This window comes from Cetorhinus maximus, unplaced genomic scaffold (genome assembly GCF_964194155.1).
Source record: "Cetorhinus maximus unplaced genomic scaffold, sCetMax3.hap1.1 HAP1_SCAFFOLD_1358, whole genome shotgun sequence".
Classification (NCBI taxonomy): domain Eukaryota; kingdom Metazoa; phylum Chordata; class Chondrichthyes; order Lamniformes; family Cetorhinidae; genus Cetorhinus; species Cetorhinus maximus.
The window spans coordinates 38,566-53,666 of NW_027597299.1; positions in this window are offsets into that span (position 1 = coordinate 38,566).

The window sequence follows — 15,101 nt, forward strand, 5'->3', positions numbered from 1 at the left end:
TCTTGGACACATTCACACTCAGACAGACTAACACACACACTCTCTCACACTAACACACTCTCACTCATTCCCACTCTCACACACACACTCTCAGATAAACTAACACTCACACACACTCTCGTTCACATGAGCACACTCTCATAGTCTCTCTCACATATTCGCACTCTCAGACACACACACACACACACAAGCTTTCATACAGTCTCACACACAAACACACTCTCACAGTCTCTCATACACTCACTCTCAGACACACTAAAACACTCACACACTGCTCTCTGGGGAAGAGAATTCCACAGACTAACGACCCTCTGAGAGAAAAAAATTCTTCACAACTCTGTCTTAAATGGGAGACCCCTTATTTTTAAATTGTGCCCCCTAGTTCTAGTCTGTCCCACAAGGGGAAACATCCTCTCAGCATCCACCCTGTCAAGTCCCCTCAGAATCTTATCTGTCGCAATAAGATCACCTCTCATTCTTCTAAACTCCAATGGATACAGGCCCAGCCTGTCCAACTTTTCCTCATAAGAAAAGGGGGACCTGTAGATGTGGTGTATTTGGATTTCCAAAAGGCTTTCGATAAGGTGCCACATCTCGGGAATCAGTCAAGGGAACCTTCTCTGCATTCCTATTGCAAATATGTCCTTTCTTAAGTAGGGATACCCAAACTGTACAAGGTATTCCAGGTGTGGTTTCACCAAAGCCCTATACAACTGTAGTAAAGCATCCCTACTTTTACATTCCATTCCCCTTGCAATAATTTACCTTCCTGATCACTTACAGTACCTGCATACTAACCTGTTGTGATTTATTTAACCAGATCCCTCTGTACCCCAGAGTTCTGCAGCCTCTCTCTATCTAAATAATATTCTTCCTGCCAAAGTGGACAGTTCGAATTTTCTCACATTATTCCCCATCAGCCAAATTTTTGCCCATTCACCGAACCTATCTGTATCCCTATGCAGGCTTCTCATGTCCTCTTCACCACTTACTTTCCCATCTATCCTTGTGTCATCAGCAAATTTAGCAACCATACGCTCTGTCCCTTCATCCAAGTCATTGATGGAGATTGTAAATAGTGGAGGCCCCAGCGCTGAACCCTGTGGAACTCCACTAGTTCCAGCTTGCCAACCTGAAAATGACCCATTTATCCCTACTCTCAGCTTCCTGTTAGCCAACCAATCCCCTATCCATGCTAATGTGTTACCCCCTATGCCATGAGCTCTTATTTTGTGTCGTAACCTTTGATGTGGCACCTTATCGAAAGCCTTTTGGAAATCCAAATACACCACATCTACAGGTCCCCCTTTATCCACCTTGCTTGTTACTTCCTCAAAGATCTCTAATAAATTATTCAAAAATGCTTTTGCTTTCACAAAACCATGCTGACTCTGCCTGATTGCATTGAGATTTTTTAAGTGCCCTGCTATAACCTCTTTAGTGATAGAGTTTAGCATTTTCCCTATGACAGACGTTAGGCTAACTGGCCCCAGGGTATCAGGATATCAGGGTATTTACCCAGAATGGTACTCGGGTATTTTCCCAGTGCTTTTTTACCCAGTATAATACTCAATGATATTTACCCAGTGTAATATCTGGGTATTTACTCTGTGTGAGATCCAGTGAGATTTGGGGATATTTAACCAATATGGTACCTGGGCATTTACTCGGTGAGATTTGGGGAAATTCATCCAGTGAAATATTGGGACATTTATCAAGTGAGATTTGGGGATACTTACCCAGTGAAATTTGGGAATATTTTATCCAGTGAGATTCAGGGATATTTATCCAGTGAGAATTGGCGATATATATCCAGTGGGGTTCAGAGTTATTTATCCAGTGACAATTGTGGATATTTATCCAGTGAAATTTGTGGATATTGACCCAGTGAGATTTGAGGATAATTACCTAGTGAGATTTGGGGACGTTTATCCAGTGAGATATGTGGATAATTACTGTTATAGTGTGGCCTTGTCATCTATTTGTAATAGAGTTGATCTGCAGACAGCTTTCTAAGTGGAAACATTAGGTTTATTTACAATACAGCCAGCAGCAACCACACGTGTGTATTCAACTCCATCTCCATCTCTACATTGACTGTGGAGGTGGCCCACACTGCTAACACAGATCATGTGATCTTACATCACAGGACTATTCTTAAAGGTACAGTCCAACATTTTACAAAACCGTAATTACTACATTCCTCCCCCTTTAACTTTGCTGTACATATTGTATTTATAAGTATATTTATCTCATGGTATTAACATATTTACACAGGTCATGAAATTTACAAGTTCAGTCTTTCAGGTGGTTTCCTGATCCGTGTGGAACGTCGCAGCTCCACTTTAGATTCTTTTTCAGGAACCACATTCTCTGGAACTGCATGAACATCAGGGACCTCGGCGGGCACTTGCAGTTCAGTGTCTTCCACTCTGATAGCGACATCAGACATGTCAGTCCTTGGCTGAGCATCTTCAACAGGAAGCACCGGCTCAGTAATGGTTACAGGTGGAACCATATCTTGTTGTGGTATCTCTCTTTTCCCTATTTCGTTTCCTTGACTCTTCTCTGCCTTCCCCTCCAAATTTGAAAATATTAGGCTCAGTATTGCCCTAAGACGGCGTCTCATCAACAATTCTGCGGGTGTTGCTCCTGTTGTCCTGGTGGGGGCTCGTCCTGTGGTGAAAGAGAAAGCGCGCAAGCTTGGAATCCAATGAATCCCCTTTTAACTCCTTCATATTTGTCCAGAGCATCTAGAATTCTTTCTAGATAAGGCCTTGGAAGTAACTTGTATCTCTTTGATTTTACCTTCAGCATCATCATCCAGCAAACCATTGTGAGGGACTGGAATAACATCAAAGGAGGCACAGTTGGATAATTTGTTTATTGCCTCCTTCGAGGGTTTATAGGTGCCGCCAGCCGCCATTTTATTGTCTTTTCAGAAACTTCTTCCTTTTTGTCGCCTTCTTTTGACTGCAGAGTTTAGTCTCGTCCATCGTTTTGCCTTCACTGTCGGCCAGACTTCTCTCAGGGGGAATCTCAACTTGTCTCAGTTTGGTAGCCGAGTCTCCCAAAACTTCGTCATCTGCTCGCCTCTTGGAAAGCTCTCCGACTTTTGCTTTCAAAGCCTCTTTGGCTTCGTTTAGCAGATTCTTCAGCTCTTCTGTCTCTTCTTCGTATTTGTTGGCTGCCCCCCCCAACCCTCTGGAAACTTGAACATTGCTGCATCTTCTCTGCCAACTGGGTCTTCAGTTTGTTCAGAGAGGTGCTGAGTTCTTTCTGTTTCTCTTCGTGCTGTTCCAGAGGCACAAGCTTGGATCTGAGGGACTTTTGTCATGCGTGAAGGTTTGTCAACAGGTTGTCCTTCTCCTTGCAAAGGTTACTCACTTCTTCTTGAGCTCTGTCGTTCTTCTGCAGGGTTTCTTCTGCTGTTCTTCCATGTTTTTGTTTGAGATAGACGGCATTTCTTCAGCGAGTTGAGTCCTTGCACGTTCCTCTTTCACCCTGTCGCAGTCCTTGAACTCTCCCTGCTCTTTCTGCCATACTTTGCCTTGTTCCTTCTTCAAGACGTGACCTCGTCCAGCTCCCTTTTTGAAATCCCACTGGCCGATCAAGGTTGATTTCTTCTGAACCAGTTTTGTCTGAGAAGGTTTTGGTCCTCTGCCCCTCAATACCATCATGGGCAGCCTTGCCAATTGGTTTCTACAATGGACAGTTACTCTGCTGATAGTTTTTAACTTAGATTTTCTTTGCCAGTGTACATTTTCAACTTGGCAGACGTTTGTTCCAAATTTAATTGACGTTCGCCATTATGTAAATATCTGAAAGTGTGTTCTCCACTTACAGTAGCGGAAGCTGCCATTTTTACTGGTTTACCGGTCACCGAAACAAATATTGGCTCTGTCTTCCCAACTTTCATGTTAAACAATGGATAAAAGTCAGAATGTGTTGTTTCAGGCTCTTCTACACTGTAGATTTCACTGGGCTTCTTCTGTTGTTTGCAAGCCTATTTAAATCTCTCTTTGCACGGTCTCATTGTATGTCCACTTCTCTGAGACAAAAGTGACATTCTGCTTTTTTAAACTGCCAATCGCTAAAAGACTGATTGTTTCCACATCGATTAAAGTGGTTCTTCGATTTAGCCGCTAAATTATTTCCTTCTTATTTTCCAGTTAGTGGGGGCTGCTTCGCGGCAGAGTCTGGCTGTTTTGCGTCACTTTCGGCTGACTGTTCCCGCCCGATTTGTGGTACGGCGCCATTTTGCACCCCTTGTATTGCTTGTGAATCTCTTACAGCGCTTCCCATGGCCAGCGCTATTTCTGACGCATTCTTGAAATCCAGATTCACTTCGGCCAGCAATCTTCTCTGAAAAGTGTCCTCTTTCACGCCACACACTAACTGATCTCTGAGCGTGTCGTTCAGGGTCTCACCGAGCTCCCGCTGTACCGGTAATTGCTTCAAGTTCACCATGCAGCTAGCAATTGTCTCACCCGGGGCTCTATTACGTGAATTGAACTGGAATCTTTGAAGGGCTTTGGTTGAAAATGTCCCTTCACGAGGTCCACCAATTCTGCGAAATTCTTTGAATTGGGGCACTGGGGGCGGTCAAACTTCAAATCAAACTGTAGGTTTTTCTCCCACAAGTACTCAAGAGGATCGCTCGCCTCTTCTCTTCCCCCATTATCTTGTTCGCTTGAAAGAAGAATGCGAGGCGTTCTATATACTGAGACCAATCGTCTGTGGCCGGCTCAGAGATCGATTCTACCATTTTCAGTGAGTATATCTTGTTATTTAAAACGGACGTTGATACTCACAATCACTGTACGAGGTACAATACCAATTCCGATTTATATTGATTTATCCTGATTTATTCTCATCGCCAGTTTGTTATAGTGTGGCCTTATCGCCTAGTTGTAATAGAGTTTATCTGCAGACAACTTTCTAAGTGGAAACATTAGGTTTATTTACAATACAGCCAACAGCAACTACACGCGTGTATTCAACTCCATCTCCATCTCTACACTGCCTGCACTGCTAGCACATTGGTTTACACAGATCATGTGATCTTACATCACAGGACTATTTTTAAAGGCCGCTATGACCGATGGAGTTGGTAAAGTAGAGATATTTAAAAATCCCAGAGGGAAACTTTAAATAACTGTCATAACCTGTAATTTTAAGTGTTATGTTTGAGATGCGACTCTAAATTCAGGAATCAGACCATCAGTTCTCGAGGTTTTATATTAGACTAAAGGACACATTTTTATTAAGTTACACAGGTATACACATGTCTACAAATTACTACTATCATAACTTTTAACAAATTCCCAAACTAATGTCCATTAAGGCAACAGTAACCCATTGACTGAACAAAATGCCAGGCAAAGCATTTTCACCTGATGAATTCAAAATGAGGTTCTTTTCACTTTGGTTCCTGTGGAGCCAGTTGGAGGCTTGCAGCTGCCTTTTGATCTCACAATTGTCTCTGCTCTGCACACCCGAAACTACTGAAGTTATACCTACCAGCCCATTGAATGTTAATTCTCATTGTATCAACAACCCCTGAACTAAACCTCTCTAGCAATAAAAGCCCTTTCCTGTACCAATTTTATTAGTAATATGCCTTGGTATCTGCTAGGAAGGCATCAGTTTTCACCCCACTTCTTGAACACTCTAAAAAAAAAAATGCAAATGCACTCTAACCTACTTACATATCAAAACTAGTACACGTCAAAACACCCAGACTAGCTGGCTTTAATCCAATTAAGACACACCCACAGACTAAACCTCTACTTTAAAAGAAAAATATTTTCCAAAATATTATATACATTAATAGCTTCATGACAAAGGTACAGTCCAATGTTTAACAAAAGCATAATTACAACAATAACCCAGTGAGATTTGGGGATATTAATCCAGTGAGATTCAGGGATGTTTTTCCAATGAGATTTCAGGATGTTTATCCAGTGTGATTTGGGTACATTCATTCAGTGAGATTGGGGATATTTATCCAGTGAGGTTTGCGGGTATTTATCGAGTGAGATTTGGGGATATTTATCCACTGAGATTTGGGGATATTTATCCACTGAGATTTTAGGATATTTATCCAATGAGATTTTAGGATATTTATCCACTGAGATTTGGGGATATTTATCCACTGAGATTTGGGGATATTTATCCACTGAGATTTGGGGATATTTATCCACTGAGATTTGGGGATATTTATCCACTGAGATTTGGGGATATTTATCCACTGAGATTTGGGGATATTTATCCACTGAGATTTGGGGATATTTATCCACTGAGATTTGGGGATATTTATCCACTGAGATTTGGGGGTATTTATCCAGTGAGATTTGGGGATATTTATCCAGTGAGATTTGGGGATATTTACCCAGTGAGATTTGGGGATATTTATCTAGTGAGATTTGGGGTATTTACCCAGTGAGATTTGGGGTATTTACCCAGTGAGATTTGGGGATATTTACCCAGTGAGATTTGGGGATATTTATCCAGTGAGATTTGGGGGTATTTACACAGTGAGATTTGGGGATATTTACCCAGTGAGATTTGTGGATATTTACACAGTGAGATTTGTGGATATTTATCCAATGAGATTTGTGGATATTTACACAGTGAGATTTGTGGGTATTTATCTAGTGAGATTTGTGGATATTTACCCAGTGAGATTTGTGGATATTTACACAATGAGATTTGTGGGTATTTATCTAGTGAGATTTGTGGGTATCTACCCAGTGAGATTTGGGGATATTTACCCAGTGAGATTTGTGGATATTTATCCAGTGAGATTTGGGGGTATTTACCCAGTGAGATTTGGGGATATTTATCCAATGAGATTTGGGGATATTTACCCAGTGAGATTTGGGGATATTTACCCAGTGAGATTTGGGGATATTTACCCAGTGAGATTTGGGGATATTTATCCATTGAGATTTGGGGGTATTTACCCGGTGAGATTTGGGGGTATTTACCCAGTAAGATTTGGGGATATTTATCCACTGAGATTTGGGGATATTTATCCAGTGAGCTTTGGGGATATTTATCCAGTGAGGTTTTGGGATATTTACACAGTAAGATTTGGGGATATTTATCCACTGAGATTTGGGGATATTTATCCAGTGAGGTTTTGGGATATTTACACAGTGAGATTTATGGATATTTATCCAATGAGATTTGGGGATATTTACCTGGTGAGATTTGTGGATATTTATCCAGTGAGATTTGTGGATATTTATCCAGTGAGATTTGTGGGTATTTATCTAGTGAGATTTGGGGATATTTATCCACTGAGATTTGGGGATATTTATCCACTGAGATTTGGGGATATTTATCCACTGAGATTTGGGGATATTTATCTAGTGAGATTTTGGGATATTTACACAGTAACAATGTGAACAGAAGAAGATAAACAGGATGTTTGAAGGTTTTATTAGGGGAGCAGTTTGAACTTGTGAAACCGCAGGAAATTTTTGGCAACAGGTTGACATCATCCAGCTTATCATCAAGCCAATCGGTCCCTCAGAACACTCTCAAGACGGGCAAGCTGGGAGTTATACTGCCACGGGAGTGCTGGGAGTTATACTGACGGGGATGCACTGGCCGTCAGTTGCCCTGTGTCTGTAACGAGGGAGCGAGGGTTAAAAAGTTAACCTTGCTTGTTGTAAAGTGAGTCAAAGGGCCTGTTGGCACCCAGAGGATTTGTTGACGTGGTCCTGGGTCCTTGGTTAATGACCTGAAGTAATCCTCAGCTCCCGTGTTTTGTGAAAACTGTTTTGCGGTCACCTGTGGCTGACTCATTGCCTTCAGAACGATTGCACACTGAAGGCATTTCCTTCTCCCAAAACAACACAACCAGCCAAAAAATATAGCCTGCTCAGCATTAACCCCCGAGGCTCCAACACGATCATACGACACGTCGCCCTTGCAGGCAGTTTGGGGCCTTCAGGAGGTTAAAGGGCCTCTCGAGAGACCGTTTGATAGAATTTAACAGCAACTTGCATTTATATAGCACCTTTAATGTAATCAAATATTCCGAGGAACTTATAAAACATTAACAGAAATACTTGGAAAAACTCAGCAGGTCTGGCAGCATCGGCGGAGAAGAGTACAGTTGACGTTTCAAGTCCTCATGACCCTTCAACAGAACTAAGTAAAAATGTTGTTTGACCCCGAGCCACATAAGGAGATATTAGGGACAGGTGACCCAAAAACTCGGTCAATGAGGGAGCTTTTAAAGAGCCTCTTAAAGGAGAAGAAAGAGAGACAGGCGGAGGGTGTTGGGGAGGGAATTCCAGAGCTTAGGACCCAGGCAGCTGAAGGAATGGGCGCCAGTGGTGGAGCGATGGAAATTGGGGGATGCTCAAGAGGCTCGATCAAAGAGCACAGAGATCTGGGTGGGTTGCAGGAGCTGGAGGGGATATACAGAGATAGGGAGGGTTGTAGATGTTGGAGGAGGTTCCAGAGGTGGGGACGGTTGTAGGAGCTAGAGGAGGTTACAGGGATAAGGAGGGTTGTAAGGGCTGGTGGAGGTTACAGAGATAGGGAGGGTTGTAGGGACTGGCGGAGGTTACAGAGATAGGGAGGGGGATAGGGGACTGGAAGAGGTTACAGAGATAGGGAAGGTTGTAGGGGCTGGAGGAGGTTACACGGATAGGGAGGGATGTAGGGGCTGGAGGAGTTTACAGAGATAGGGAGGGTTATAGGGGCAGAGGGAGGTTACAGAGATAGGGAGGGTTATAGGGGCTGGAGGAGGTTACAGAGAGAGGGAGGGTTGTAGGGTCTGGAGGAGGTTACAGAGATAGGGAGGGTTGTAGGGGCTGGAGGGGGTTACAGAGATAGGGAGGGTTGTAGGGGCTGGAGGGGGTTACAGAGAAAGGGAGGTTTGTAGGGGCTGGAGGAGGTTACAGAGATAGGGAGGGTTGTAGGGACTGGAGGGGGTTACAGAGATAGGGAGGGTTGTAGGGACTGGAGGAGGTTACAGAGATAGGGAGGGTTGTAGGGGCTGGAGGAGGTTACAGAGATAGGGAGGGTTGTAGGGGCTGGAGGAGGTTACAGAGATAGGGAGGGTTGTAGGGGCTGGAGGGGGTTACAGAGATAGGGAGGGCTGTAGGGGCTGGAGGAAGTTACAGAGATAGGGAGGGCTGTAGGGGCTGGAGGAGGTTACAGAGATAGGGAGAAACTTGAAAACAAGGGTGAGAATTTTAAATTCGAGGTGTTACTTGACCGGGAGCCAATGTAGATCAGTGAGCACGGGGATGATAAGGGATTGGGATCTGGTGTGTGTAAAGGGACAGGCAACAGAGTTTTGAATGACCTAAAGTTTACAGAGGGTAGATTGTGGGAGGCCAGTCAGGAGACCACTGGAGTAGTTGAGTCCGGGGGTAACAAAGGCATGAATGGGATCTTCAGCAGCAGGTGAGCTGAGGCCGGTGTGATGTCGAGTGATGTCACAAAGGGGGAAACGGGCACAGATATGAGGCTGGGGTCGAATGTGACACTAAGGTTGTGAACAGTACCAGTAACAGTCTGGTACTCCCTGTTGCCAGGGAGAGAGATGGACTCAGTGGGTAGGGAACGCAGTTTGAGCCGGAGAGTCAAAGCAAAGGCCTCAATCTTCCCAATATTTAATTGGAGGGAAGAGAATGTGGTGAGAATGTGGGTTGGCTTGGAATATGAAGAAAGGGCTAGTATACAATGGGCCAAATGGTCATGTTGTGCAGTCAATGTCCCTAACCTAGACTCCAGCTCAGTTTACCTTGGGGGGAAAAATCTTTGCCTGACTTATGTGGGCCTGTCAGTGTTTAGCTTGTCTCTTCTGTGATCTCTCGTTTCCTTGCTCCTCTTTGTTGGGGTGCTGGGCTGTCGCTAATCACAGGCCCCCATTCTCAGTTAACTGGGGCTTGGGGTGATTACTCTGTGGGGGCAGTTGTGGGGGGCGTGGAGGAGGAGGAGGAGACTGGGTAAAGCAGATCATGAGGCACAGGGCTTTGATCGGGACTGACTACTGGGCGGCAATGAGTTTCGGAGGCAGGTTCCAGGGGGTGGGACAGTTCTCCGAGCATGGACTCCGAGCAAGACCCCAGCTGAAGTTCAGTGCTGCAGGTCCTGAGAATAGGAAGCACGGGTTCGAGCACAGCCTCGGCTAATGGAGGGCTCCTTTGCGCACTGAGTTTGGTCAGACCCAGCCCAGGCATTCGAGGAGAAAGCAGAACACTGGTCCGAGAGTGGCGCCAGTCAGCAAACTCAATCAGGTGGACCTTCTGCGGCCCTGAAAGGCTCCATCATAAATACATTTTTCTCTTTCTTTCTCAGTCAGGAGGTCATAGGGTCGAGACACGAGCGCACAATGCAGGGCGACAAACCCCGGCACCAGCAGTGAGGTGCTGCACTGTTGGAGGTGTAGTCTTTCGAAGGACATGTTAACACAGAGGTCCCACCCGTCCTTGAGGGTGGGTGTGAGTGATCCACAGTCGCTGTTTGCAAGTAGAACGGCTGGGGGAGGGGTGGGTGGGGTTTGCGGGGGTGGGGTTTGCGGGGGGCAGGGGAGGGGTTGGTGTAGAGTTCTCCCCGGTTTCCTGGGGCCAATGTTTACCCCTCAACAACATCAATGGGCGACGGACGATCGAGTCCTTTAGCTCATTTGGGACCTTGCTGTGCGCAAATTGGCAGCCAGCGCAATGGGTGTTCGCACGAGGTTACCTCGTTGGCGGCGAAGGCATGTTGGGGATGCCCTGAGGTGGTGAAAGGCACGAGGCAATTGCGTGTTCCTGTTGATTTTTTTCTCAGATGTCGGACCCTGGGCGGGGAGGAAGAGAGCGGCAGCTGGAACACAATCAGAAGGAAGGATCAACAAGGCAGCGATGGGACATGCCAGGGCAGGCTCAGGGAGAGCCTGGATTTCAAAAACAACATCAACTCTCACGCACAGTAAGGCTATCTCACGGAGCTGGGCTGCAATAATGAAGAGCTGATCCTATCTTTCAGTTTTCTAAACTAAAGGCCCAAACCAGGCACAACAGGATTAGTGGGCGAGGCGGTGGTGTAGTGGTATTGTCACTGGGCTGGTGATCCAGACGAGACCCAGGGTAAGGCTCCGGGGACCTGGGTTCGAGTCCCGTCCGCGGTGGAATTTGAATTCAATAAAGATCTGGAATTAAAGGTCTAATGATGACCATTTACAAATTAAACCCATCTGGTTCACGAATGCCCCTTTAGGGAAGGAAATCTGCCGACCTTACTTTGTCTGCCCTACATGTGACTCCAGACCCCCACAGTTGACTTGAGCAAGTCAATCAGTTCAAGGGCAATTGGGAATGGGCAATAAATGCTGCTGTTCAGTTCTGGACCCCATGCCTCTCAGGAAGGGGGGGGTGGGGGCGCTGTCAGAGGGTCAGTACTGAGGGAGTGCTGCACTGTCAGAGGGTCAGTACTGAGGGAGTGCTGCACTGTCAGAGGGTCAGTACTGAGGGAGTGCTGCACTGTCAGAGGGTCAGTACTGAGGGAGTGCTGCACTGTCAGAGGGTCAGTACTGAGGGAGTGCTGCACTGTCAGAGGGTCAGTACTGAGGGAGTGCTGCACTGTCGGAGAGTCAGTACTGAGGGAGTGCTGCACTGTCAGAGGGTCAGTACTGAGGGAGTGCTGCACTGTCAGAGGGTCAGTACTGAGGGTGTGCTGCACTGTCGGAGAGTCAGTACTGAGGGAGTGCTGCACTGTCAGAGGGTCAGTACTGAGGGAGTGCTGCACTGTCAGAGGGTCAGTACTGAGGGAGTGCTGCACTGTCAGAGGGTCAGTACTGAGGGAGTGCTGCACTGTCAGAGGGTCAGTACTGAGGGAGTGCTGCACTGTCAGAGGGTCAGTACTGAGGGAGTGCTGCACTGTCAGAGGGTCAGTACTGAGGGAGTGCTGCACTGTCAGAGGGTCAGTACTGAGGGAGTGCTGCACTGTCAGAGGGTCAGTACTGAGGGAGTGCTGCACTGTCAGAGGGTCAGTACTGAGGGAGTGCTGCACTGTCGGAGAGTCAGTACTGAGGGAGTGCTGCACTGTCAGAGGGTCAGTACTGAGGGAGTGCTGCACTGTCAGAGGGTCAGTACTGAGGGTGTGCTGCACTGTCGGAGAGTCAGTACTGAGGGAGTGCTGCACTGTCAGAGGGTCAGTACTGAGGGAGTGCTGCACTGTCAGAGGGTCAGTACTGAGGGAGTGCTGCACTGTCAGAGGGTCAGTACTGAGGGAGTGCTGCACTGTCAGAGGGTCAGTACTGAGGGAGTGCTGCACTGTCAGAGGGTCAGTACTGAGGGAGTGCTGCACTGTCAGAGGGTCAGTACTGAGGGAGTGCTGCACTGTCAGAGGGTCAGTACTGAGGGAGTGCTGCACTGTCAGAGGGTCAGTACTGAGGGAGTGCTGGCCTGTCGGAGGGTCAGTGCTGAGGGAGTGCTGGGCTGTTGGAGGGTCAGTACTGAGGGAGTGCTGCACTGTCGCAGGGTCAGTACTGAGGGAGTGCTGGGCTGTTGGAGGGTCAGTACTGAGGGAGTGCTGGGCTGTTGGAGGGTCAGTACTGAGGGAGCGCTGCACTGTCAAAGGGTAAGTACTGAGGGAGCGCTGCACTGTTGGAGGTACTGTCTTTAGGATGAGACACTAAACCCAGGTCCCTGTCTGCCCTCTCGGGTGGGTGTAAACATCGCATGGCCACTGTTTGGAAGAAGAGTTGGGGGGGGCAGTTTTCCCTGGTGTTCATATCATCACTAAATAACCAGATGATCTGGGTCATTATCACATTGCTGTGGGAGCTTGCTGTGCACAAATTGGCCGCTGTGATTCCTACATTACGACAGTGACGACACTTTGGAAAGTCCTGCGTCAGCAAGAGGTGCAAGGGAAACGTGCCTTGTCATTTGATTCAGACGCTGTTTGCTGCGTGGGCAGCGATGGTGACTGTGGGGGGAGGGGGGTCGCTGGGAGGCACGGGTTCAATATCGATTGCCATTGGTCTAACAGGCCAGACAGCACCTCATTCAGGAGCGTCGTCTCGGTGGATGAGGCTGCTGCCCATTCGAGAGGGAAGTGAATTTGGATGAGCGTTTTCTTCATGTTCTGAGGTTCTTGTCCCAACAACTGTGGCCACTTCCTCTTTCACAGTCACTGCTGATTTCCACCTCCCCACACCCCCCCCTCCACCCCCCCACACCCCCCCTTCCACCCCCCACCCCCCCCTCCTCACCCAGCTGGGTCTCCATCGGCTCCGTCCACACCGAGAGTCAAGTTGAACCGGGCTAGGCAAGGGCAGATATTTCGAGGGGGAGGGGGTTGTGATCTTGGGGTGGGGAGGAAGAAAATAAAAACAAATGCCTAACCCCCCACCCCACATTAAAAGAGTAAGACCAGGGCTCATCCAAAAAGTATAAGCAGGGTAGTAGGAACAGGGGAAGACCATTCAGCCCCTCAAGCCTGTTCCACCATTCAATGGTTGACCTTTATGTTAACTTTATTTTCCCACCTCAGTTCCATATCCCACGATGACCTTACCCAATAAATATCTACCCATCTCAACCATGGGAGCTCCAATGGACCCACCCCCCCTCTTTTTTGAGGGGGGCTGGGGTGGGGTGAGTTCCAGATTTCCTCTCCCCTTTGTGTGAAGAGCTACTTCCTGACATCACCCCCCGACGGCCTGGCTCCAATTTTAAGGTTTTGCCCCCTCGTTCCGGACTCCCTCCTTCCCCCTCCACAGGAAATAGTTCCTCTTGATCAACCTTATCAAAGCTTTGCAGTATTTACTGTCGAGCCCAATTTGAAGAGGTTTACAGGGGGTTACCACACTGGTAACCTTGCTTCCTATGCTATACTTCAAAATGACCAGTGCAAAGTGGCATAATTTACCCCCTCTCCTCATGCCCCAATGTTGACTGACCTTTGCCCCACTGCAGCGTGAAGATCCAAATCCAGACCAAAAGCTGCTGTTGGCAAAGAACTGGGTCCAGGTCCCGCACCACCCTCTCTCTGCGGAACTCGATCGAGGGTCCAGATCAGTCACCTCAATCCACAGAGCTGGTTGGTGTCCAGCGCTGGAGGTGCTAGAGGGGGTTTGCAAGTCGATACCAGGAACCACAGGCTTTCGAGGGGGAGGGGGTTGCCTTCCAGGGGATATAACGAAGACTGATTCCTGTGATGACAGGGTTATCCCATAAGGAGCTGGAGCAGGATGGGCTGGTATTCCCTGGAAGTTAACAGGATGAAGTAATCGCATTGAAACGTATAAAATTCTCAAGTGTTGGACAGGGACAACGCCGAGAGGCTGTTCCCCCACCCACCCCCGACCCCTTGGGTTGGAGAGTCTCAAACTACAGGCGGGTTTCACAATCTCAAGATTAGGGATCAGCCATTTTGGACTGTGATGAGGAGTGGAATTTTTGGAATTCTCTAGTCCGGAAAGCTGTGGATGAGTATATTCAAGACTTGGAATTGAGAAATTTTTCATCACTAAAGTGTGTCGAAGGACAGGGCTGGAGTTGAGGTAGATCAGCCATATTATTCAATGGGGCAGCAGGTTCAAGGGACTGAATAGCTCATTTCTCAACTGTCCTGGGAATGTTTGATGGGGACAGTGTGGAGGTAGTTTACTATCTAACCCCGTGCTGTACCTGTCGTGGGAGAGTTTGATGGGGACATTGTAGATGGAGCTTTACTCTTTATCTAACCCCATGCTGTCCTTGCCCTGGGAGTGTTTGATGGGGACATTGTAGAGGGAGCTTTACTCTGTATCTAACCCCGTGCTGTACCTGCCCTGGGAGTATTTGATGGGGACATTGTAGAGGGAGCTTTACTCTGTATCTAACCCCGTGCTGTACCTGTCCTGGGAGTGTTTGATGGGGACAGTGTAGAGGGAGCTTTACTCTGTATCTAACCCCGTGCTGTACCTGTCGTGGGACAGTTTGATGGGGACAGTGTAGAGGGAGCTTTACTCTGTATCTAACGCTGTGCTGTACCTGTCGTGGGACAGTTTGATGGGGACAGTGTAGAGGGAGCTTTACTCTGTATCTAACCCCGTGCTGTACCTGTCGTGGGACAGTTTGATGGGGAGAGCGTAG